The following is a 25,767-nucleotide window of genomic DNA, read 5'->3' on the forward strand; positions in this document are numbered from 1 at the left end:
ATTTAGCTTGTTTGTCTTACCTGCCCTACCTTATCTATGCCTAACAAGACCACTGAGCCACAGAGGCAATATAAAACTTTGACTTCTTTCTCTTTTTGCTTTGTTGTTAAATTAGTTACTTCATTTGATGATAATTTAAATTTTTTAGTTTAAACAAGCTGCATGATCTTTAAAACATCACATTTGACCACTTTTTTAAAAACAAATTTGAAATATGACAATTTTGGAAATCCTCTTTGAAAAGTCAAAAAAAGATTACTAGGAAAACATACCCAGAGGAATATTCCTAAAAAGAGCAATGACCAGCCAACAAACAACTAAAAAAGTTGATTTCTAAATAATGGCAAAAACTTTGGTTACAACTGGAAAGAAATAAGATGATAACGAGAAAATACTGAGGTTAAATTGCCAAAGATTTGATTGGAACAATAAGGGGGTTGCTCTGTTATTTTCTTTCTAATAGCTGTGTAATGGCCTGCTTCTGGTGTTTACCAGGAGCATGCTGTTTGCATTCATGCAGGCGCTGACTTAATGGTTTTACAGTCCTAGGGAACAGGATGCTCCACTGCACTGACTTGCACAGGCCCAGATCCTGTAATGCATCCTGTTAGTTCTGCCGATTTAGTTAATCACACTGATGTTTTGATTTGGCTTTGCTTGGAGTTGCTTAGCTTATCCTGGGGTAAGTTTCTCTAGTTGATACTTTAGAATAGTTTTGATGTCCTTGACCTCAACGCTTTTGAGGAACTTATATGTATGCAGATACATTGATACTATTGACTTCACACTCCACTTGACCAGCAGAGATTTATGCATCAAACACAGCTTCTTCTTGCAGCTGATAAGTCTGAATATATGTTGCAATGATGTTAATCCACATATCAGAATATTCTTTAGAAAATCCCTTCCTTATCAATATATTGTTTTTTGTGTAGAGAATTTGCATATGTGCTCCTTAGCTAATGCATTCTGGGTCAAATGTTTGAAGAGGCAGGATGCTGGGATGAAGAAAAAGTACGCATACTTTGAGAGGTTGTATCTGAGTGCAGAACAGTCGTATAAATGTGCGCAAGCAGCCGCACACACACACACACACACACATATATATGGCACAGGCTGAGTGATAAGCAGGAGCTTTGGGTTGGCAGGCTTGTGGGCCTCGGAGGAAACATGAGTTAGACTAATGTGTGTGTCTGTTTAACAAGCATGCTGGTGATGGGAGGAAGGGGCTCAGTGAAGGGGAAGAGTTTATGGAGAGGACGACCCCATGGGAGGCATCAGGAATAATAGCTGACGATACGTCAGAACAGCCCAGACAGCTTGCTTTAAAAGCCATGAGGGAAACCTTCCTTGGAAAATAACTGTAGAGCACTGCTTCTTTTTAGGACTTTTTACGATAAACAGAGCACACAAAGAAACAGGAAACCGGTTATTGATCATTGTATTTCAATTTAGGTGCATATGTTTTACATTTATATAAAATCATAAAAACATATCACTCTTTTGGCTTTACTCTGGCTGTTTAGTGACTGTTTGTTGGCTTTGTGTCCTAATTGGACGGCCACAGATGCCATTAATACATCAGTAGAAAACCTTCGATGTGGGTGGGCAATGGGGGCATTCATATAGCTTTTCTCTTTCACTCTGCTGAGAGCTATTAAAACCCCATTCAATTAGCATAAGGACATGTTAATTTAGACAATTAAGAGTGGGGCTGTGTCTGCCAGCAGCAATGAGGGTCTGGAATAATGATAAGACATCAAACAATGTGAAGGCAGTCCAGCAATGTAACACAACACTTGCAAACCAAATGAGATCTGACATATTGACATTTGAATGTGGTGTCACGGCTTGTAAAGATATTCAACACAACCAAAAGTAAACTATATGATTGTCCAAGATCAGAAGAGTTTGACTGATGGCTTTTCAATGCAATACTGACATTTGTATACTGAAGTCACATTGTTAGTAATGCATCTATAAAATGCGTATTTTCATGTCAAAAGTGGCAAATACTGAGTGTTTCTTGACAGGGTGGAAAATCCTCTCAAGTGGCATGAACTGTAGACCATCTTTAATGTTTGGGGAAACTCAACGTGAGTAGTGATAAGTAATAATAATATAATATATAATCATAAGGAACAAGTTGCAAAAATCAAACTGACATTCCCTAAACAAAATCATTTCAGGCTTTAGAGAATTTTTAATGTGTCCAGAGAGGTAACTGTAAACTGTGACACCAACTGCTACAAAATATTTGAAAATGGGAGGTATTCATCAACAAAACAATATATTGATTTGTTTTGCTACCCTACAAGAGTGCTTTGTGCGATAAAACAAAATGAAGTTACTGATTAGATGCTTCAGAATAATTCAGACCTGGCTGTTTGCTCCCCACTATCAGCCATAATCAACATCATCTTATTTCACTTTGAAAGCTGTGTGCTGCACAATAAAATGTTGAGAATCACTTCCTCACCAAGATTAACAACAACAGAGGCTTTTGGATTTACATAAAGTCTTTCTATAATGAGTAGTGCCTCCCTCCCCCTTCCACAGACACACAGACACACACACCAAAGCGTTGCAACCAGAAGGTTGCAATTCTTCACCCCACTCTCTCATTATTGCCGCAGCACTAATGACGCAGTGAGGATCAAGGTGCTGTATGGAGATGAAAGGGGAGATGCAAAGGATTTACAATGCTTCCCAGATCACTGATAAAGCACAGCGTAAACAAAACTTTGCCTGGGGTTTGCACCACCAGGGAGATGGGATTTAGTCTTGAGATTCAGCGTCATCCTCTTTAAACTTGCAGCATTAGAAAGGCAGGGAGCAGAAATCCTGATGAGGCCCACCAGAACTCCAAACTGCAACATAAGAACAAATTTTCAGTGCTCCTACACAAGCACCGTAGGTTCTCTGTACTCATTATCCTGCTGCTTGTGGAAACCCTGATCCGTGTTCTAAGTGGCTTTAGAGCAGAACATACTGTATAATAGTCCATTAATCAGTGGCTCGGGAATACTTGTCGGTTTAGAACTTGAGGATCCTTGAAGTCCAATCATACTTAATGATAAATGTCAAAGCCACTTTCACCTGTGTCCAAGGTCCCTATGGCTGTGTAAATGTAACTGTGATAGCATTTCCCTTTGCTTTCCTCTGTAAGTGACATACAGTAAAGTGAATCAGATGTGCAATGAGCAGTAAAATGTTGGAGAATATTTCATCATCTCATTAACAGAAGCCACTATCTTCGCTCCCATCTTTAGCAGTTTCCCCTTCAAATGTTTACCCCAAGAAAACTTCCCAAAACATTATGTAAGCTACTTTAATTATAAATAGACACAGTTTTTCTTTCTTAAGGGAATAATATAATATATGAAATGAGTTGTGTCCTAATGTCAGCGCGGCCAGCACTGTTACTGTTAACGGAAGCCCACCCACAGCACATATTTGTCCCAAATGGTGATTTCAACTGACGGCCACATATATTCAATGTTATTAATATTTCAAATCATAAACAAACAATTAGTTCTGTTCATTTATTCAGCAGTGTTGGGTGACACCTCTGAGCCTTGGAGCACTTTCAGCACTCCCCGATCACATTAATCAAACCGGGGCTGACTCGCACAAAAAAAGGCATCTGGAGACCGTTTTGAGATTAAGAGAGAGGAAATTCTCTTATAAAAGCACTTGGAATCAGCACTTTCAGTCTATGGGGACTGTTGGAAAGCAGAAGCTGCCATAACTGGACAAACGGCAATCTCACAGCCAGGAATCCTGCGGCCAATTATTGAGAGGAAACTGGCAAATCCAAGGACAGCTACAAAAACCTCAGGTGTATGTTATTGTAATTATGTAATTATGTTGCAAAATCACAAGCCAGTAATTTCTCTGAATGCCACTCACCTGCAGAAAACATAAGCAGATCAAGATGTGAATTGTCGATTTCTTAGATTAGATTTATATGCCATTATAGTAAAGACTGTTGCAGTAATCCCAGTCACTCTGTGTTCTCGGAGCAGGGGGTAACGGGGTGAAGTCACTTTAATGATGACTAAGCCGGTGACTAAGCTCATCTCAAGTGAAAATAAACTACCTACCTAAATGCCCTTTGAAAGTTGTTGTGTCTCCCCTTCGCTAAGCTGTCTCTTTACTTAAGAAGGAATTTAGTTAAGCAAAGCCAGGTTGTCTGTGCAGCAGCCGAGGACTCAGCTTAACAGGGTCACAGTAAATCCAGTCAGATTGTCCGGGCACATCACGTCTTCTGCTTGCGGACCGAGTAAGGCCACTGAGCTTTAGTTCAGCAGCACACACTGACTCATGCACACACACACACAGAATGACAAACCAGGTTCAGATCACCTGAGGAAGGACAGGGATATACAGGGACAGTGAGCACAGGCTTGTAGGCTTGCAGGCTTGTATTCGCTTTTAACATTCTGCCTTTGAGGTAAATTAAAAGATACAAAAACAGGACTACGAGTCTACAGCAAAGACTGTGTATAAAGATGAATGATGCGTCTCCACACACTCCACTTTCCAAAATAAAGCCGTGTGATAAAAATAAAACAGTGTGAGCAGTAGTGATCGGGGTTGGAGCCGTGGTATCGAGGTACCGCCCGTACACCTGGCCAACTCCATTGCAAGCAGGGCTCAGCTGTCATTCATGACATGGAACTTTTATAGCATCAAATAACTAATTAAAACCAAAAATGTGCACTTTAGGAACAGACAGATCCATCTTTTGTCAATGGTTGACAGCCATATAGCCATCTATATGGTAGCAGCTCTGTGTGGCTGAGGGTTTTACTTGCTTTGAGCTAAATGCTAACATCAGTTATGTTTATTTACAATGTTCACTATCTTAAGGGGTGTTTGGACAGAACGCGAATTTTAGATATGGCACGCTTACATGTAAAATCAATGGAAAGACGGGAGTAGACTTGAGTAGACGAACATTTTCCCATGATGGTGCAAACCAAGGCAAAGGCTCATTTAGGCAAATTAGAAATGTTTCACTTCAGTATAGTTTCTGGTGATATCTAAGATCAAGTGGAACACGAACGCACACAGGCACAAAACCACCCACAAATGGTCAGTGCATACAGTGCTAGCTAGCATACTGCTGCTAACGTCTGTAAGTTGGTACATTGGCTGTTAAACACAAACAGTCCAGCTGTCAAATCTGCACAAATAACACAAGGCGAAAATTCGCTTCACTTGAATTCACTTAACTTCATTTAGCCTCTTAGCATGCTAATATTTGCTATTTATTAGTCTTGAACTCAAAACACAGCTGAGGCTGATGGAAATGTCATTATCTTGGCAGGTATTTGGTCATAAATTAAAGTATTGGACAAATCAACAATTTCAGCTGATGGTGGAGCTAGTCAGAGAATCAGCCAGCTTATTACAACTCAAATCGCTGTATCTACACGCATGGTACATCAAAACCACATATGTCAACCTCATGGTGGTCCTAGAGGAAAGTCAGAGGGATGCAATGTCTGGGAACCATTGGTGTCTATACAAAAATGTGTGCAAATCCATGTAGAAGATTTCACTTGATATAGGTGAAAGCTCTGACCTCCTGGTGGGACAAGATGACAAGCCTGGGGATAACCAAAGTCATTAGGATTCATCCTCTGGGGACCATGAATTCCTGTATAATTTCATGGTAAACCATCAAAGAGCTGTTGAGATATTTCCATCTGCACCAAAGATGTAAGCCTACCTTCAGACCGACATTTACACCCACACCTTGCTAATAAAAATACAACTGACTTGATGTAACTTGATTTGAACTCTAAGAACAGACAAACCAAAAGAAATCATAAGAATAAAACTCCCTTCCCCTCAAATTATTTCAGCTTTCAAAACACTCACGAAACTGTAGCTCCTTCTGTCACCCTGATGAGCAACTCTTCAGACACTCCCATGCCCTTGTTATGCTTCATTGTAAGCCTGCCATTTGAAGCTTTCACCCTTAATTTCCACAGACATTCATCAGGCACAATAACAAGGCTAATTTCAGGCTAAATAATTGTCACCTGTCCATGTTCCTCGCAGTGGGTGTGTGCTGTGTCTTTAATGACTCCTCACTCTGCTTCCAAACACTGCAGGACCTGAAAAGCAATAACAAGAGGGAAAGTGGGATAGTATCTTCTTTGAAAGTGAAATGTGTCTTTCCTCCCTGCAGGTAAATGTGTCTGTGCTACGAGCATGCACATTTTTCAGATGATGATGATGAAAGAGCGGCTCAAGTCTGCTTGAAGATGAAAGAGATGTCTGTGCTCCTCTCTGGATTCATTACTCTCTATTCAGGTGTCTTTTACACACTCCTCTCCTCCTCTATACCTTCCTTCCACCTTTCCGTCTTTATCCTCACACCCCAATTGCTATTCCAACACCCCACTCGGCTGTCAGATCCCACTCTCCATGGCTCAATGAAGTCATCTTTACCCAGAGACGTCCATTAATAGGATCACAATGAAGCTCAAAGGACTTCGATGGGGAAATTGAGACAAATCGGCTGAATTTCACAGAGGTTGTTGTATTGTGCCGCCTTGCACTAACTGATTTCTTTGTAGCAAATCTCATTCTCAACATTCAGGGATTTAACAGACAAATGAATGCTTTGCAACACGCATTTTTACACACACAGTCTAATAAACTGAAGGTCACATCTGTTTCAGTGCTTAAAATTTGATGTATTTCATACCTGCAGGATACAGGGTTTGTCAAACATTTCATTGTATTTTTTCCTTCTTGCATCTAAAGATGGTCATGTTGGGAAAATTGGGCAAGGTAAGATGGGTCAGGCTGCATGCCGTGCTAGTTTTCTTTGTGCTTTGTTTTGTTTCCTTGTGTTTTATTTTGTTTTTTTCCTGAATTTCATCATTAAATTTTCTGACTGACTCTTCATCAGATCTAGGTTAGCTTGTCTCCATAGACTTCTTTCAGATAGGCTTTTGTGATGAAGGCCTATACTGTATAAATAAATCTGACTTCCAACAACCATCAAAACTAGTCAATGCCGGAGCTCATATGCTTTTTAACTATGTTGAAGATACAATATTTAACTTGGCATGTCACATTGTTTTGTGCAGAGAAGTACGTTTTTACACTGCAAGTAGTCAAGGTGAAAGGCACAATGGATGGAATATCTTTGGAAATTGGAAGCTAGTAAAAGGACAAAGTATTTACTTCATTCTCTGTCTGTAGCGCATGTTGTTACCATTCGACAATATGACAGATAGCAAAAATATATTACAGGTTACAAGGCTCAGGAAGGAGAGTCTACCTGGTCTAATCTGACATTGTTACACTGTTAGTCATTTTGATTGACTGTCTGACAGAGTTGATAACCTCGTCTCTTCTCTATCTGTCACTGGCCATCCTCCTCATGTGGCCCGCTCATCTTCTGGCAGGAAAAGGAGAAAAGAAAAACAGAGGAGTAGAGAAGGCAGCGCCAGCTCTCAAAACACGAACATCTGCAGGGTCTATTTCACGGATCGTAAAGCATCAAAGACATGGCAGGGTGACGACAGGTCTGACCAGAGACTCCGTCCTCCTAAATCCTCCAGAAGATGATTGAGTGATTTAGGAATTATATCCAAAATTCTGTGGCCTGTGTATCCCATTTGAAGTACTGAATGAGGTGAATTAAAGTCAAGGAAATCATTTGTTTTGAAGGGTGATGGACTGGGTAAATGTCAAGGATTAATCCCAGAGTAAATCACATTAGCAGTACTGTGTGGAAAGGCTATAAATTGTTAGCATATACTGTGTAAAACGTAACACCACTCATTGGTTAATCTGTATTTAGCTTTTCTCTTTATTTTTTCTAATTCACATTTTTACAATATAATGTATTTAGACATATTTGCACCTATAGCCTACATCTACAGTTGGAAATGGAAATGTGGGTAGCAATCCAGGCAAAAGCATCACAAATGTGAAAAATGCAACAAATAAGGCCACTTGGGAGCAGAGCATCAAGCTTTAAACACCCTATAAAGTAGTTAGGGTGAAGCAAACAGTTGCATATTTATACATCCAACAGATATGGAGCAACATTAGGATTCATTCAAAGTTGAGAACTCCTAAGGGAAATATCTGGCTCTTTAGCTTCTAAAAGCTCCACTATGTTTACCAGCTGGTCACTAACTTTGCGTGCCATTTGGTGGTGAGCAGGTCGTTTATATTGGGTTTAACAGGGTCGCTGGCGAGAGCGAAAGTGTGAATCATAAAAACCAAAACAATGAGCTGAAAGACACTCAAACTCTCTAAAGAGCTGAGGGGTGAGCTACAGAGTTGGGTGATTAGTCTTTGTCTCTGATTTGTCATTTGTTTAATCCATTGTTAAGAAAATACTGATTAGAGCATATATATAGATATTTCAATCTAACCAAAACACCAACAACTAACATACAGGTATATTGGCAATTCATTGGTTATTCAATTTTCATGATATAAACATTTTGTAGAAATAGTTAAAATAGCCATGTGAATACAATTGGAGAATACACTCAATTAACCATTTCTGTTTTAAAACCATTACCAAAAGAACTTCAGTCAGCCATTCTCCACCACACTTATCTCCTTGCTTAGAGATATTCCCAGGAAATAAATAAACATCTCCCTGTAGGCCTGTAAGTTTTTCCCTCCTAGTTTTTTTTGACTGAGAGCAGGGGCATATTCTATGCTAATTTCAACCTCCCTCATGCTGATCACGTGAGACAGCTTTTCAGATTGATGATAAACATCATCACGTTTTAATATCGACAGATTTCGTCACGCCCCTAGTAACAACTGAATAAAAAGCCCCTAATTGATAACAGATGCTATTGTTAACAATAACTCATCTCAAGGATGTAACATTTGTTTGAAAACCATGGGGGTCAGGGGCTCCTCCCCAGAACAAAAAAGGATTTGAACATCATTTTCTGCATTTGTACATGCTTTCATCATATTTTCAGCTGCTTAAAAGCAACACATTATGATTAAGAAGGCAATAATGCTAGTTTAATATTTTTGTTAGAAACGTGGTAAATATACATCAGAAAAAAGCCATCTTACTGTCTCCATACCCTACTGAACATCACATACTGTGGTATTCAAATGAGGATATAAGCTTAAAGGCTTAAAGGCACATTATTTATGGCACTATGAACAAATAATGTTCCATTTGCACTGCCAATCACAACATATAAGATATGTATTAAAATCTTTTTATATACAGTCTATGATTAAAATATGAAATGTATATTTTAAGTCACATAGTAAATAGTGATCTTTGTACATTATGATTATACCTCTTCATTGTGACTCAGAACTGTGAAAACTCCCTTTTTAAAAAAAAGTAAAAATAAGAAAAAAATAATACATTGTACAGCCACTATCACGTTGTCTTAAATTTAATGGCTTTTAGAAACATTATCTTTCTTGCCTTCATGGATCCATGCTTAACTTTAAAATTTTAAGAAGCTAAGCAACAATAATTAATCAGTGACAGACGGAGATCAATTCATCAAACTTGCTGCTCTTGGTGCCACTTCATTTTTTAATTTTTCTTTCACAAAACTCTACAAGTAAAGTCTCCACTGTGTCACAAAACTGTCTGCGACTCACAGCGCGAGAGTGGGTCCACATGATTATTTTCCAAGTGTAAGCTGGTGTCACATCACATCAGCTAGGTGGAGATGAGAAAATGGACATGTGGCGTGACATCATGTGAAAAGTGTCAGTTGTGTGAGTCTCATGGTCAATGCATGAGAGCTGGCAGCTCTGAAAGAGATAATCACTGTGTAAATAAAATGATAACTTTTCACCTATAAAATCTTATTTAATGTTTTATGAATTTATTTAAATGCTTAATAAATAATAGATTGTTATGTATTACATTTATTTTAGATCATATGTTCAGTAGGGATGGGGAAGATTTACCTAAATATCAAGGTTATGGAAGCAGCAGTCGTTTTGATTTGTAACATATGATGTTATTGATTATCTGATTGATTTTGTTGGGAAGGCTTTGAGATCCCTGTGTTTCATTGTTGTTGATGTTGCATTACCATAAGTGTAGTTTTTAGCCATGCTGTGCGATGATGGCAATGTCAGACTGTCAGCTGGTACTTCACTTTGGTCCAGACTAAAATATCTCAACAACTATTGGATAGATCATTATGAAATTTTGTACAGATATTCATGGTCCCCAGAGGATGATGGAATCTGTATCCAGTGTTACTTAATAGACCCTTGGACCCCAGCATGTCAAAATTTGACTTTCCAATTCTAGACTAAGGACTAAATACCTGTCAAATTAAAGACATTCATTACAGCCACAGCTGTACTTTGTGTTTAGATCTAATTTGCAAATGTTAGCATACTAACATGTTAGCATTGTCACTGTGAGTCTGTTAGCATGCCGATATTAGCATTTAGCTCAATGCACTCCTGTGGCTAACTAGAACCTCACGGAGCATCTGTAGAAACAAAAATTACCACATACTCCTACTGTGACCTTTTTCTACCTTTTCCTGTTAAGTCTTTATGGAACTGCAGATCCTTCACAGAGAGAAGTGGGAGAACTACTTCTAGCGACAGGAGACTGAAATGATTCACTAATGCATATATTTTTAATTGAAGGCAAGAAATGGCTTTTATGATTAACCTGCATTTCACCTTTATTCCCCACATCGGAAACCAGCTCTTATCTGAGTATCATGGTCGTAAGAGGTATTTCCAAAATGACCTCTGTCTCTTAAGAGATGTTATCTTCTATTAGCACGATGTTACACCCATTGAAGGCATACACTTGTGATTCTTAATTAAACATGATCATGCACAGGCTAAGTCTTCATTTCTGTCTTGATAAGACATAAGAGCTCTCCTGGGTAAAGTAAGAGCTAACATGCAGTGTGGGGGGATTACGATTAGCTTCAAGCTCTGCTTCATTCCTGCTGCCCTTGTTCGTCCTCAGCAGTCTGTCCTTAGCAGGCTGTGACGCCCCAGTGAGTTGAAGGAACATGCATTTATATCACCGATGTGGTCGTTAAAGCTCTCCAGAGTTTTCATCTCACACCAGCCTCAGAAACTGACATTTTAAGCTGCGTTGCTATTAACTGACTCACATTTGGGTTGGGCCTCCAAGAGGACTGTTACCATATGCTAATTTGGCAACTGAAGGCTTGGTGAATTACTTAAGGGGTGAACTGTGTGTAAGTTTTATTACTGCTATGGCAGATGCTTAATGACCCTCAACAATGATAAAATATTTTATAATGATCAAACTCTAAGAACGTCAGGCAGGGGTTCTGCAAGATGGGTGAAAGGAGACAAATAATTTAACAGCCCTCTGTCTGTATTGAGCTCAGAAACATTTTAAATACATCATAAAGACAAAATCATGTAGTCTACAAGGGCCATCATGTCACATGCTTTACTGCAGCTGGAAATTAGTGCTCTTGATTGACAGCCTTAGACAGTAGGAATGTTTTAATATTGAAAGCAGTTTCCATGTTTCTTAATATATTCAATGTTTCTAATTAAAATGGTCCATTATGTATGCTAAAAACATAGAAAGCTCCCAGAACAATAGCACGGTTGTGAATATTCTACCTGCTCTCACATTTGCATTAATTTTGTGAGCAATGAAGCCTTTTTTAGTCATTTTGGATTTCTTAACAAACTGATATGTCTTTCATGAAAACATTGTGATCTATAACGCTTTTGTTAACTTTAGTGCTGCACTTTAAGCAGACATTCATTCATTATTGCAAAATAAATATGATAAGATTAGTGATATTCTTAGTGTTGTCTGCTGAAAAAAACTTTCTATGTTATAGCTAACGAGCCTATAAGAGCACAATGCTAGCTCCCTCTTACTGAAAGACTATCAAAGTCTCTTTGGAAGGTAGACAAATCACTTCAATCTCCATTTATGAAATTACCCTTTTAGCTTAAGTGCTCTGATGAATTTGCTCAAAACTGAACATACTCAAGATGTATTCCCCTTTCTTCCTTCCCCCATGTAACTGTAATTCTCTGTCAATTTTTCCGCCTTGAATGGTTCTTTAAAATAAGTATGTGGGCAGTACTGTGAGCATAAAATAACTTTATTGTCATCTAGGGGCAGGAAATAATGTTTTGTCTCAAAAATCAACATTATTTGTACAGCACAAAAATGTCACCTGAATTTCTATTTTCACATTTTACATATTTTTCTGTTAGCCTGTCTGTTATCTAGCTATGCTAGCAGCGTGCGGATGTGGGGGGCTATGTCACTTGGTCAATCTAGCACTTTGGTCCATGTTGAAATATTTCAACAACCATTAGATATACTGTACTTTGTGTTTAGTGCTAATTAGCTAATGTTAGCATTTGAAAAATTATACCTGCAAAACAGCACATGAGCATTGTCAGTGTGAGTAGGCCTATGTTAGTATGTTGACATTAGCAACTAGCTCAAAGCCCTGCTGTAGCGTCACAGAGCTGGTAACATGGCTTTAGCCTCTTAATCTTGCTAACTGTGTGCATAAAACACCAGCCCATATATATATATAAGTTTTTTTTTAAGTAACACTGACCTTTTTTTTTACATTAGAAACTGTAAATGTAAAATATTACCTCAGACATTTTCAAAATATACCCTGCTTTCCCTGCCTCAGAATCACAATCATCGGCAATGAGGGTGCCAAGATAATGCGATTCCTAAAGATTTATAACAATCAAACAGTAGAGCGGCCGAGGAGATTGAGCCATTTCACAGACCAGGGGATAGACATCACTATTGCCTTAACTGCAGCCCCTATTTCCACTTCTCATTGCAAGAGAGAATACTGATTTAAGCTATCATCTTCAGACAGGTGCTCTTATAGCCATCATCCATTCCCATTAGGATTCAATCTCACCCACTGATCCCAGTAGACAAAACAGATCTAGAATAAGGCCACCTTATAGGAAAGACATATAAACTTACCTCACTAAAATGTATTAATTTAAGAAAATTGTTCATGGTGGTGTACTGTGGTATCCACCTTGCTTTTTGTTCAAGTACATTCATAGAGAAAGAAACAGCAGAAGATTGGCTTTACTTAAGGCTAAACACTGGCATATGTGATCAAATATATGCTTACACATGCACATCTGCACCCAGTGGATAACACATGAAAGCATTTTACAATATTCTTTCTTCTGTTGTCTGCTATGGAAATATGCAAGATAATGTGGCCCTTTGGGGGGGAGATGCAAGACAAACGCAATACGACGTATTCAGGGGTTTCTGCAGGGGTAAGAAAATTGATCAGGAAAACAAAAACATTGCCTTTTTCTGTTCATCTCATATCTGCCGAAAAATGTTACTAGAATAATGCACAACTTCCATTCACAGTGTTTATGATATATTCAGTAGCTTGCAAGGCATAGGTACTTACACAATCCTATTATTCATGACACAAAGCATGCTAAGTGTGTCTGGGGCCTTGAATTTAATAGCTAATTTGTGCTCTGGGTCCGATGTGTCTTTACTGTGTGTAGTTCAAAGCAATCCTCTGGTAGGACTGAATGCAATTTGGTCTTTAAGTATCAAATATCAATGACAAACGCTAGGCTCAACAGCAAATTGGAGCCTTGTTTCTTGTCTTCAGTAGTCTGTTTTCATTCCTTCCTGAACCTCGAAAGGCTGAATGCAGCCGACAGATTGCTGTTATGTATAAATGGCAGGTGAGGAGTGGTGCGTTAATGAGAGCTGCTGTTGAATTGTCAGGAGTCAGGAATGTGACATTGATTACAGGTGACACAGCAAAGATGGACTCTGCTGTCATCTGCTGGACAAACACTGAAGAATCCAGTAGTTTTTTTGATCATGAACAGATTTCTTACAACTTACAAGTACTTTAAACTAAAGAGAGCTCCAGAAAATCTTTTAGGTTGTTAAGAACAGATCAGGTGCTCCCAACATTTTTGGCTTCTGTCCCCTTTGAAACAAAAAACTGTTTACATCTGGCTTCTTGTCACCAGTTTCCTGTGCTAAGTCATTCATGTAGTGATTTTCTCCCGCTCAAATGGTTTATTTTAATTTTAAGAGGCATGAAAGGCTGTAACTGTCTAGAATTTCACAAAAAAAATAGGATTATTAGAGAAAATCAGGGGAAAATAGCATAATGTGCAGAATAAATCTGTTTTTGACTCTCTCCATTTGTCATCTCATGACCCCTCAGGGTTATCTTGCAACCCCTTCGGAAGGTCCTGACCCCCATCAAGGTAACAATTGTCCTAGATGACGGCAGTACAGAAACAGAGGTGGGCAAACATTTTCTGAGACATGTTTTGATGTGATTGTACAATGTTGTACAAAATTGTCCAGTTTGGTTTTGATTCAGTTCCATCCAATTTCCCATTCTTTCAGTCCTATTTATATATTTATATATTGATGCAGCATTCTGGATCAGCTAGAGAGTCTTAAGGGACTTATTCTGTCTGCCTGAGAATAACAATGTGCAATATTCCAGCCTAGAAGAAACAAATGTCTGGATTAGTTTTTACGCATCATTTTGAGACAAGATGTGTCTGATTTTTTAAATATTGCATAGGTGAAAAAAGGCATTTCTTGAAGTTTGTTTAATGAGTTAATGGACATATCCTGATCAAAGAAACATCAGAGATTAATTACAGGGGAGGAGGAAAAGAAGGTCAAACGCAACAACATTGTGATTCCATACGTGTCTGGAGTATCAGAGAAACTCAGGAGGATTTTCAACAAACACAACATCCCTGTGTTTTTTAAACCCAAGAACACACTAAGACAGATGCTGGTGCACCCCAAAGACCGCACACCCAAACACAAGAAAAGCAATCTAGTGTATGCGGTCCAATGCAGTGAGGAATGCACAGACCTCTATATTGGGGAGACTAAACAACCACCACCCAAACGCATGGCTCAACACAGAAGGGCCAACTCCTCAGGTCAAGACTCTGCAGTCTACTTACATCTGAAGGACAGAGGACACTCGTTTGAGGACCACCAGGTGCACATTTTAGACGGAAAAGATGGATGGTTTGAAAGAGGTGTCAAGGAAGCCATCTACACCAGGGTCGAGAAGCTGTCATTGAACAGGGGAGGGAGTCTACGCCACCACTTATCCCCCACTTACAATGCTGTCCTTTCATCACTTCCCAGGAAACTCAACAAACGTAACCTATTGGCCTCAGGTGAGGATACCAACGATGGTCGTTCAGTCTTGGCCACAGGTAGTCTTAACGACTATAACGACTGTCGTCACAGCAACAAGGAACACTAACGAACCAGCGGTATCGATGACCCGGGCCAACGACCCCACTGAGGTTAAATAGCCGAGTTTCCCTGCCAGTCAGTCAGAACTGAAGAAGTCCTTTGGATGAGGGACAAAACGTCTTCCAGTATCTTCAACCAAGTCCAGTTGCCCTTGACTTTAAGCTTCGTTGGATAACTATGACCTGGATGACTGAGAATCTTCATAGACATCTTGCAACATGGTCATTAATAGCATAAGTATCATAGATCCAGACTGTAATTTTAGAGGACAATGGCATCATGCTTCTCTTTATTGTAGAGAATAATGCACCTGGAAGGAAATTAAATCCCTCACACACTGTATTTGTCAATGAGATTGGCAAAAGGCAGGAGACATGGCCGAAACATCATAGGCCAGCGAGCCACGGTGAGTACACAGATATCCATCACTGGCCCATACAACAACGTGTGGGGGTGGGTTTGCCAGGGCAATGGGGATTGGAGCAACATTGTTAAACTAATTACTAGCTAGCCTAGCTTCTTCTTCTTCTTTCATGTTTTATGGCAGTTGGCATTCATAAATGTTGCATTAGTGGCACCTACTAGATTAAGGGGGGTCCCAACCAGAGATGGGGACACAAGTTTGAGACTTCGACTCGGACACAGTGACTTGAGACTCGACTTGAGACTCGTCCTCAAAAGACTTCAGACTTGACTCGGACTCAAGGTGCGGGACTTGCTGTTATTCCTCTCCCTGCATTACCTATAATCTGCCTACGTAACACACGCTACCCATCTACTGCGTGCGGCCACATGTGAGAGAGAACAACAAACAACAGCAACTGCTCCGCCATTCATCATAAACTTTGGCTTTAAAACTTCATACAAGACCCAAACAAAGAAGCGCTGAATGCAAAATAGGTTAGTAACCTGAGTTTAGTAAACATGTTTAGCTCAGCATTGGCCATCTAACGTTAGCTTGCTTCTTGCTTTAGCTACGACCTACAGAAGATTAACTCTGACTGTCATTTGTTATGAAGAGATGAATGAGCGTTTGTTTGCTTGCCAAACTTGTGGTGGTCGATTAATGTAATCATTTAGGTTCCGCTGGCTGCCATAATGTTAATTATTAATGGTGGTTGCAAATAGGTTACAGATTTATTGTTGATCATGTAACATTACAGTTTTATTTAGTTATCGTTACACTGGTTTGAGAGTCTGGGGAATGTGTTGACTTGCAGTATTTTATAAGCAGTCATTAATTGCATTGCACATTACATCGTTGTGCTCTCTAAGTGAAAAATAGGTTACTGTTACAGAATTCCTTATAGCGATGCAGTGTTACAAGCAGCCTGGATTGAACACAGCAGGTGATACAACATTCATAATCCACCACGAATGACTTGACTTGGACTCTAGCTCAAAGCCTTGAGACTTGACTTGGACTCTAGCTCACTGACTTGAGACTTGACTTGGACGCTAGCTCAAAGACTTCAGAATTGACTTGGACTCTAGTTCAAAGCCTTGTGAGCATCTTTGGTCCCGACCTCCAAGCTAAGAACTCCTGCTCTACATGGATCTCATCCCTGAAAACGGCCCAGGTTTGATAAGAAATGGCTTGCCAATTTTTGTCATTGTCTGGGATAATGCGAGTTCCTTCCTCTGTACTCTTCATTCTTGATAATTTTTTTTTGCCTGGAGGTGGAACAATCATTGACCACTAAATCAGTTGTCCTTTCTTGCTGCAATGGATGAAGTGTGCAGAGGATGGTTGCGGCATTTCTTCCCCCATTCCATTTCGAGGGAGAGCATTAGGTGTGAGGTCGATAAGAATCTGTGGCCAAACAGACAAGATATCCAGTCCCAGCACTGTAACTCCATAGTGTTACTGTAGTATACTACTCATACTACTGCATATAGTACGACTTTTCTTATCCACAGTAGGGGAGACCAGGGGCAATTGGCAATTGTAACACACTCAATTTCTCCAATCAGAAACAAGCTGGAATGATGACACTTAATCTGCACATGCTCAATAGGATTCTCTCTCTTTTTCTTCTGGTGTCTAAAGTTCAGATGACTGCAAATCTAAACTTGCATACATTTTATCTCTAGGTTATTGATTAACAATTAACACTAACAAACTATGCTTATATAGTTGTGGCTAGCGGGCCGGTCATACAAGATTTTATCATGGCTGCAACACAGTGTTACAATTGCCCCCAATCCACATGGCCCAATGTAAGCAGCTTGTTTGTCTGTTTTGAAAATAAACATATTTCACTAAATATAAATGTAAAACCTTATTTAAAAAGGCTGTATTAAAAGAAATGGATATGTCCTAGTATAAACAATCAACAATTAACATAGGCCAACATTCTTTGTATAAAATAGTGTTTTATATGTGTTTAAAGTAAAGTTCCTTTCATTGTCAGTTTGTCTGTATAGTGGACTTAAAGTAGTTTATGATATAAGAACCAGCAAAACCAAAGAGAATGACTACTTCACTTGTAAAAAGCAATTTTATGAAGTTAGAACAGAGAGAGCAGAGGATGCCTGACATCTAAAATAATTTGAACTATTTAAGAACTCTTATGTAACATTATTAGCGGTAAAGTAATTACTTCAAGGTAGCCTAGGCTTTTATTTGAGATGCAGTGGGTTAATATAACTTTTTCAGTGTTACAATGGAAGGATGGATGGATAAAAAACACACATTAAAAACAAAAGTCCAACATGAAGAAACAGTGCTTTATGTAAGCAATTTAGGTCACATGCTGGTTTATCAGTGGTCTCCAGGGTGAACACAAGAGTGAGCAGTTGGACCACAGACAGATTTTTGTGACTTAGCCCTTTTGTCTTCACTGCTGTGAGAGCATCTCTAACACCCAGACAATGTGTATGGCCTGAGAAATAGCATCGTGTGGCGTCTCATGCTCCCCTCTCTCTAAAGGAGCTTTAGATTATTTCTTTGGGTACAACATTGGAATGACAATCCCAAAGCAAGTGAGGGGAGACTAGGAGAGGCATGTGTTTGACTTTTACTGACCTTAAAGCAGAAACCATCTACAAAGATATTGTTGAATTACCTGCACAAATTGGTCTCGTGTTTGTCAGCCCGGCCAGACTTTGAGGCTTTAGACCAAAAGATAGCAAAAGGACAACTATTTTTTGATGTGTCACTTGCTGAGGACGGAGGTGTGTTTTTACTATCTTGGCATTTGGGGAAATCAGGGAAAGATGTCTTATCTCACTCAGTAGTGAAAGGACAGTCATCTTTTGTTACATCTTCACTTTGTGATTAATGTTTATGTCAGGTGCAGCTTTGGCCTTTGGTGAATTTCCAGTCATCCGGTTCCATTTTTATTTATCACAGAGCTCAGTCATGAGTATGAAAAGACAATTTTTTAGATGAACATAGACCCACAGTGGTTTCTGTAGGCATGTTGCCAAGAATGCTCTTGCCTCAGAGGGGAAACCAGAGTTCAGGGCTCACTGCTTGTAAAAGCCGGATGTGATTTTGCAATGCTTTATCTTTTAGATTTAAAAAAAAAAAATCACCTCTTATGTGACAAATGTTGTGTCTCATCAAGTGATGCATGGTATTCCTCCCGCTGGGAGCGCAAAATTCCCACACACATCTCTGAGGCTTGCAGTCGTACACCAGGGGATCCCCAGATCCTGGCCTGTGGCAACATGGGAAGTTTGTTGATCATAGCTGTCACATTCACTCTCAATTAAATGACGAAAAGCACCAAAAAAGTAGTGCTGTCAGCCTCTAAAAGCTTTAATACATATAATACACAATTTATAACTACCATAAAAGCCACAATGTATTAAAAAAATTCAATCATTTGTTTTTAGAGAAATTCAAGGTCAAATACAGAACCACGTTAAATGTTCTGGTTATACTACTGTATGTGTCACTAACATGACTTGCTAAGCTGGCACCCTATCATCTGTGTTTAGCCATTTTTGTAAGGTGAAATCAGTTTCATCATTGACAAGTGTATTTTTAAGAAAGAGAAAGTTTACCTGTGAGTCACTGCTGCTTTAGACAGTCAGCAGTGTCAAGACTCTTAAAGGAAGCAGAGCGCCAGTTGCTATGTGGGTGGATGTTTCACGCTGGCATTCATAAGCCTTGAGCGGGTTTTAAACCATTTAAGCTGCTAGTTGCAGAGTATTTGCTGTGGCTTCCTACACCTCCAATTGGACATGGTGTACTGTGAAACTGTCATTATGCTCACGTAATAAACTACCTTTTCCACCACCTCCACTCTTAATGTGAAACACTTTGTCTTGTTACAAAATTTGGCAGAGCTTTTCTGCGAGCACAGCCATGAAAGGATTACATTAGGTTAAACCTTCCAACGGAAGTGGGAGGATTTCAGAGACAATCTAAAAAGATGAAACACAATCAAGTCCATTCATCATTTTAATTACTTGCATAGAACTATGTAAATGGAGCATCTATGATAATTAAAGGATCATTAAGAAATCCATGACCTTTTATCAATCTTTATAACTGTCTCATCCTACTCAACCCCCTGGCACACACACCCCTCTGCTCATGTGCACTACATTTTCTCATTAAGGTGGAGTGGAGAGCTGGAAAGGTTACACTGTAACATCAGCACTGCTTTGTCACTGCTTTTAGCAATAGCTTCAGACAAACCCACAGAGCTCCAGGACGGAGCAGGTAAAATGTGTGCAGGTGGAGATCTTGAAATTCTGGTTAGTGAGCAAAAACTGTTTTCACAGTGAGCTTTAACATCATGAGTTGGGAAAGTAATCACTGATTTCACTGTTGATATTGATGTGAGATCCTGAAGCTATGGCTCTCTTTACAAACTATCACTTCTTGGCAAGAAAAACCTTTTTCATGATGTTCTCTCTGAAACCTTTGAAGGACTGAATATATTCTATGTAAATATCACTGTAAATAAAAGAGTGAAATTAGTCAGAACTCCATAGTGGTTTATAGGTGCAGGATGCTATTTGTCTATGTACTCTCTCTCTAATGTAAGGCAGAGGTTATTTTAATTTATAGTTTACAGTTATTTTTACTTAGCCTTGTTTGTTCCTATAGTTTGCATCTCTAATAATATGCATGGAATATTAGTGTGGCGCACAAACAAATCTACTCAGCTTCTGTTTCAATAAATAACTAAAACGAACATCTTGTCTGTACAGCATTCTAACCGATGTCCCCTGAGTGGCCACACAGCGTCTCACACATTATATACAGTCCTTTTCCAGTCACTAAAACAATTAGTCAATAATGTAAGAAAACTAAGGGCGTACTCACACTAGGCCCGGTTGGCTTGTTTTCTTGTCCCCCCTCCCCCGTTGGTCTGCGCTCACATTGCGCCTAACTGTGCTTTCAGACCAAACGCAAATTTTTGCCTCGCGACACTTTCCTTGCAAGTGTTCACACACAACGCGAGGTGGCGATTTTAACGCGATACCGTGAATAAACACAACTTGCCATTACTACATTACAACCCAAAGTAAACATTTTGTTGTGATTAAATAGCAATAAACGGATCAAACTGATGCCGAAATAACTACAACATGATGCAGATTTGTTAAACATATGAATTCACGGTTTGTCAGGTCTGCCAGCAAGATAGCAGGACAACAATTTCTCGCTTGAGTTGAAAATATTCAACTAAAATCGCGGCTCTATGCGTCTTTGCATTGACTGTATGTAAACTCACCGCCCGGAGCCTCACTTCACTTTTGGTCTGAAAGTACCATAACGATTCGAGCCGGAGTACGTTTACGTCATCACCAGGTCAGTGTTTCCCATGTTTGTGGCGGCCTATTTAAAATCGTAGTTGATTGCAGAGTGTTGCGCATATATTCACGCAGCACTGTCTCTCTCTCTCCCTCTCTCTCAAGAATACCGCTGCACAAATCTGTCAATGTCGGAGACTCAAAAAACTTATTAGCAAGCATTTAAGGAGCCTAGCTAATAAGGAGAGCTATGTTAACATTACATCACAGCTGGGTTGTCGAGGTAAGCACGCTGAGCAGAGATGGAAGTCAATATCAACTGTCATTCTGTAAAGAAAAAGTGCTCTCTCTCGCACCGCACAGTGGAGTTTGTGTCGGGGTTCAGTGGTCGGGCACGGTTAGCGATCACATTACATGCGTACCGGGCCGGAGTCCAGTTTAACCGGTTAAGCGTAGCTACCATGCCCGGGAACGGCACGGATCACATAGTGTAAGTGCGCCCTAAGAGTCTACAGCCATGAGGCTAAACATGAGCATGGTAACATCTGTATCCCTGTCCATCGTTCATAATGCAAGCATATTAAAAAAAGTATATTTCAACACCAAAAGACATGAAGCTTTATTTTTGTTTGTGGTGAAATACATTTATCCTGAATCTATCATAATATATAATCAGGAAAACAGTGACATGATTTGTGTAGTATGTAAAGAGAGAGGGAGAAATTCCAGATCCTATCCAGTTCAGTCTGTTTTTAATTATATAGCACACAAGGTTTCAAAGTGCTGCACAAGGAACAAAACATAAAACACATAAAACATACCTAAAAGCACATAGAACACATAATGGAAGCAATGGTTCAGAAACAAAATCAAAGGCAACAACAAACACAACACAGCTCTCGTTTTGGATTAAAAGCCAGGGAATAAATGGGCATGGCCAACATTTTGAACTGTGAATATAGCATATTCCATAATTTAGGCGCCCCTGTTGCTCCTGGTTTTTAGCCTGGTTTTAGGGGCGACCAGCCACAGTTGATTGGTGGCCCTTTGCTGCCTTGGGAGTGTAGACTTGTAAGATAAGATCCTAAAATGTAATCTAAAATGGACCAGGAGCAAGTGGAGTGAGGTCAGAACAGGTGTAACGTGTTCTCACTTGCGGGTTCCAGTTAAAAGACAAGCAGCCGCGTTTTGGACTAACTGTAGGCATAAGAGAAAGGCTTGTTTAATGCCAATGTAAAGTGCTTTGCAGTAGTCCAGATGGGTTGAGATAAAAGCAAGAATCACATGCTCAAAAATGATATAAAACAGACTTAATTTTAGATAAAAGCCTCAAGTGATAAAAACAGGATTTAACCACAGTATTTACTTGTTTGTCAAGTTTAAAATCACTGGTTAGATCACCATTATTCACAGTACTGCGGCAAAAAGATAAATTATCTTCCTTACAACATGGATTGAGTTAGAGTTCCACCAGCATTACAATACATTGTAGAAAATGCTGCTTGATGTGCATGCTTCCCTTATTGATCTGCTTCTGCATTTGACACAAATGATTAAAGTCAACAGATTTTACTGCTTTGGCTGCCTGTTCAGCTTGAATTCCCTGGATATGTTGCAGGTAGGAGGTGTCTGGACCTTTATTTTATTTATTATCATTTTTTATTTACTCCTTGTTTTGGACAAAGCAACGTATGAAGGTATTCACGTGTAACACATCATAAACTGTGTCACTGATTGTCAATGCAAAAATAGACCTTGAAATTCACACTACCTAGGTTGAGAAGAATCTCTGGAGGCCATCTTCCCTGATGGTCTATCACTCTCTTGGCCATTTTAATATTCCACAACATGTCCATCCCTTTTGTTACTTCAGGTTAGATGTAATGCTAATTAGATACCAGCTTGTTGTTGTCAAACTCTGTGCTGCATAGCAATGAGAAGGATCTAACACTCCCTGTGCCCTTTGAGCTCTTGTCTCTGCCACCAGCAACGCTCACAGCTCAGCTTTGTGAAGGAGCTGAAGAAACCGTCATCTTGCACATTAATTGTTGCTGAACTGCTCCTGGACTCCCTGCAGGCCAGAAGCAAGCTATTGTAGATGCAGTCTGACTGAGAATCTCCAGCATGCACAATCTGCCAGTTTGTTGGTAAAATGATCATTGTGAAATAAAATTTAATCAGATTTCCAAAGTAATGCAATAGCATCACAAACGTCCAGATTTTTGCTCAGTTTCATGGTCATACTGTACCATGTAATAGTAATTTAATAGGTACCCAGTAAATAATAACAGTATAAATGATCCCTAAATTCGTCCCACATGTCCAGATAATTGTTCAGTAGGTACAACATTCACTGTAATAATAGAATTGGTTCGCAGAAGTGAAAAAATAAGTACTACAGTTTTTTTAAGATCCCAAATTTTTATCACCTTTTTCCATAACTTCACATCTTGTTCCCTAGTACCTACATATATGTATTGGTACGAACTGTACTTGTACACTGTTAATATAAAAGATTACACTGTAACTCCGTAGTAATTATGGCGTAGGTTGTGGGTTGTAATCTAAAGCGTTACCCAGTTTATTTCTGATTTTTATTTACTATTGATATTTACTTCTTTAACTAAGAAATAGAAATGCTTGCTCAACTCTCTGAATAGGCCAAACAAAGTTGATTAATCATAAGGATGAATCCCACAGTCCTCCTTCCTCCTGAAAAAGGCCTTTGGTCTGAATTTTACCCACACTGGCAGCGAGGCACTAGTGATTGCAGTGTCGGCCGACCCACCAACTAGCGATTCCCAAAGTTTGGCGCGAGCTGCCACAAGGGTGTGCGCGACAGGAAAAATGTAATGGTGGTGTAGTAGTGTAACAACTACAATAATACTTTTTGTGGATTTTTTCCTGAAATAAAAACCTGAATTGAAAACTTTCCTTTATAAATTTAACTTAAAATTAAAAACATTATTATTAATAGTCCCTGCGACCCTGTACGCAGGATAAGCGGTTGACAATGGATAGGATGGATTATTAATAGTTAGCTCACAAGAAAATTCAATACGACGTGTAACCAATCAGATGCTGTGGGCGGGACAATGAGCAAATAAATAAATAAATAAGTTTAAAAAAAAATATATATATATATATATGCAAACCTAGAGAGAGAGGGGGTTTGGGGGTGCAGCAACCTAGTGAAGATGTAGAAGGGGATGCGTTGCCTAAAAAGTTTGGGAACCACTGGTTTAAATATCTCAACAACTATTGGATGGACTGTCGTTAAATTTGGTACAGACTTTCATGGTCGCCAGATGATGACGCTTAATTACTTGATTATTTCTCTGACTTTTCCACTTGCGCCACCATGACATTGATATTTGTGGTTTTGTGTGAAATGTTTCAAAACAAATTGGATGGACCATGAAATTTAGTACAAACATGTACTAAATCTCATGTTCCCACCTGGAACTTTGGTAACCCTTTTCATCAGGTCAAAATGTTAATCTGTTCAATACTTTGGTTTATGACCAAATACCTGCAAAACTTTCCCATCATCTTCAGCTGTACTTTGTGTTTAGTACTAGTTTGCTAATCTTAGTAAGCAAATATGCTAAACTAAGTAGGTGAGCTTGGTAAACATTATACCAGCTTAAAATCAGACTGTTAGCATTTGGCTCGAATTACTGCTGTGCCTAAGTACAGCCTCACACAGCAGCTGTGATCTAAATACACAGTTCATTTTTAAGAAGTGTTCATCCAAGATTTCCCTACTCTAGTGTTGCTAAGCAGGCAGGTCTCAACAGATGTCCTTTCCCAGATTTTTTCAATAGGCCTGTCCCAGAGCACTCTACACCAGTCCCCTGAATATCCTCAGTGCTTAAAGGAAGACAAACATTTACTTACTTTGTTGTAATGGAAAGAGAAAAAAATCCACATGCTGTTGGTTGAAACTGACATGATGATGATGGTGTTGATAAATGTTGTTGGTTACATAATCCATTATATTTCAATTGCTTTTTTGTGTGCTCTTTTTTTTTTAAAAGTTTAAAGTAAAACATCTCATTGAATTGTTTATGCATTGTTGCTTAGTAATAAACTTGAACTTAATAATTAGCTGATTTTTCCCCAACTGTCATTCCATATGATTAACTCCTTAATTAGTAACGTTTATATGTTTATATTGCTCTTTGTTTTTGAAGTTTTTGAAGCTTTTTATCAGTATTATTTGTTATCGTCCTTTGTTCCTTGAAAAGAAAATGGTGACATGTTGCTAGACCTATTGGCTTGTGTGACTGGATTTAATACATTATTTAATAAATATGGGAAAGACACCAGTGCCCTCATCATACTGATGTGACATGTCTGTCTTGTTTTCTGGCAACTCCTTAACCTTCTGTTCCCACTCACCCTATTGTCTCACAACGTAGCCATTTTACAGAATAAGTCACATTAGTGGTGTATAGTGTCCCTGATCATTTCCTATAAAACAGATTTTTCCATGCCTGCTGCTGGATTTCTTGGCAATGTACCCAATTAGCCGTGTGTCTTATAACGTCCTGCTGGTGCATTGCTAGCCTTGCTGTGGGCATATTTGTTTCGGTGCTAGCGAGTGCAAACATATTAGCCTCCTGCAGAGTATTATTTGGAAAAATAAAACGATTTTTTTTTCAGGCTGCCCTCTGTAATTATTCTAAGAAAGATAAGCCCTCAACATGTTTACTGTTCGACGCAGTTATAATTGTGCTAAGCTA

General features: G+C 39.1%; 1 long non-coding RNA gene across 1 annotated transcript; it reads right to left on the reverse strand.

The window, feature by feature from the left end:
* Positions 1-1,424: 1,424 nt before the first annotated feature.
* LOC119902355 lies at positions 1,425-20,951 on the reverse strand. The gene is made up of 4 exons (XR_005444320.1): positions 20,589-20,951; positions 18,842-18,966; positions 6,057-6,131; positions 1,425-2,870 (listed from the first exon to the last, which is right to left on the reverse strand). It is a non-coding gene; the product is annotated as an uncharacterized LOC119902355 (long non-coding RNA).
* Positions 20,952-25,767: the final 4,816 nt, after the last annotated feature.

This window comes from Micropterus salmoides, unplaced genomic scaffold (genome assembly GCF_014851395.1).
Source record: "Micropterus salmoides isolate LMB-PRFRI ecotype aquatic unplaced genomic scaffold, ASM1485139v1 Ms_hic_scaffold_14, whole genome shotgun sequence".
NCBI lineage: Eukaryota > Metazoa > Chordata > Actinopteri > Centrarchiformes > Centrarchidae > Micropterus > Micropterus salmoides.